This window comes from Otolemur garnettii, unplaced genomic scaffold (assembly GCF_000181295.1).
Source record: "Otolemur garnettii isolate 467f Iridium unplaced genomic scaffold, OtoGar3 scaffold00107, whole genome shotgun sequence".
NCBI classification, from domain to species: domain Eukaryota; kingdom Metazoa; phylum Chordata; class Mammalia; order Primates; family Galagidae; genus Otolemur; species Otolemur garnettii.
This window is the reverse complement of record NW_003852502.1, coordinates 2,142,098-2,143,752: the sequence shown is the minus strand read 5'-3', so window position 1 is coordinate 2,143,752 and position 1,655 is coordinate 2,142,098.

Below are 1,655 nucleotides of genomic sequence, written 5' to 3'. Positions count from 1 at the left end.
GATGGATTATATTTATAGATTTACATATATTGAACCATCCTTGAGATCCTGAGATAAAACTAACTTGGTCATGGTGTATAATTTGTTTGATGTATTGCTGGATTCTGTTTGCTAGGATCTTATTGAATATTTTTGCATCTATATTCATTAAAGATATTGGTCTATGATTTTCTTTTCTTGTTGGGTGTTTTCCTGGTTTGGGGATCAGGGTGATATTTGCTTCATAGAACATGTTGGAAAATATTTCTTCTTTTTCTATGCTTTGGGAAAGGTTGTGTAATTAAGGTACTAGTTCCTCTTTAAAGGTTTGGTAGAATTCTGATGTGAAGCTGTCTGGTTCTGGACTCTTCTTTTTTGGGAGATTTTGTATGGTTGATGCTATTTCAGTATTTGATATAGGTCTGTTCAATATTTATAATTATTTCTGGATAAGTATAGGAAGGTGCCATCATTCAAATTATTGGTCGATTTCTTTCAGATTTTTGTATTTCCGAGAATAGAGTTTTTTATAGTACTCATTAAGAATTTTTTGAATTTTGAGGTGTCTGTTGTTATTTCACCTTTGTCATTTCTGATTGAAAAATTAGGGATTTTAATTTTTTATTTCTGGTTGGGCTAGCCAAGGGTTTATCAATATTTTTAAACTTTTCAGAAAACCAACTTTTTGATTCATTGATCTTTTGGATAATTCTTTTGCTTTCAATTTCATTTAATTCAGCTCTAAGTTTGGTTATTTCTTTTCTTCCATTAGGTTTGGGTTTGGAGTGTTCTTTCTTTTCCAGTTGCTTGAGATGTCCCATTAAGTTGTTGACTTCCTCTCTTTCCGTTCTCTTAAGGAAGGCTTATAGCGCTATAAATTTCCCTCTTAGGACTGTCTTTGGACTATACTAGAGGTTCTGATAATTCATATCTTCATTATCATTCTGTTCCAAAAACTTGGTAATTTCTTTCTTAATCTCATCTTTGATCTAGTTATCTTTCAGCATAAGGTTATTTAGTTTCCATGTCTTTGTATGAGTATGCAGATTACTGTTATTGGTGAGTTCAACTTTTATTATGTAATGATCTGAGAAAATATAAGGAATAATTTCTATTCTATTAAATTTTCTGAGGTTAGCCTTGTGACCTAAGATGTGATCAATTTTGGAGGATGTCCCATGGGCTGATGAGAAGAATGTGTATTCAATTTTGTTAGGATGAAGAGTTCTGTATATGTCTGTTAAATCCAATTGTTGTATGGTGAAGTTTAAGTCCAGAATTTCTTTGCTTAGTTTCTTCTTGGAGGATCTATCCAACACTGCCAAAGGGGTGTTAAAATCTCTGACTATTATGGTGCTGGAAGATATCAAATTGTTTATGTCTGTTAGGATCTTGCTTATAAATTGAGGAGTATTTTTGTTGGGCACATAAATGTTAATAATTGATATCTCATCATTTTGAGTGTTTCCCTTAACATATTCTTGTCTTTCTTTACTTTTGTTGGTTTAAAGCCTAAAGTATCTGTAAATAAAACTGCAACCCCTGCTTTTTTTCTGCTTTTTGTTTGCCTGGATTATAGTTGTCTACCCCTTCACCCTGAGTCTATATTTATCCCTTAAGATAAAATGAGATTCTTGTATGCAGCATATATCTGGCCAGTCAGCCATGCTGTGCTT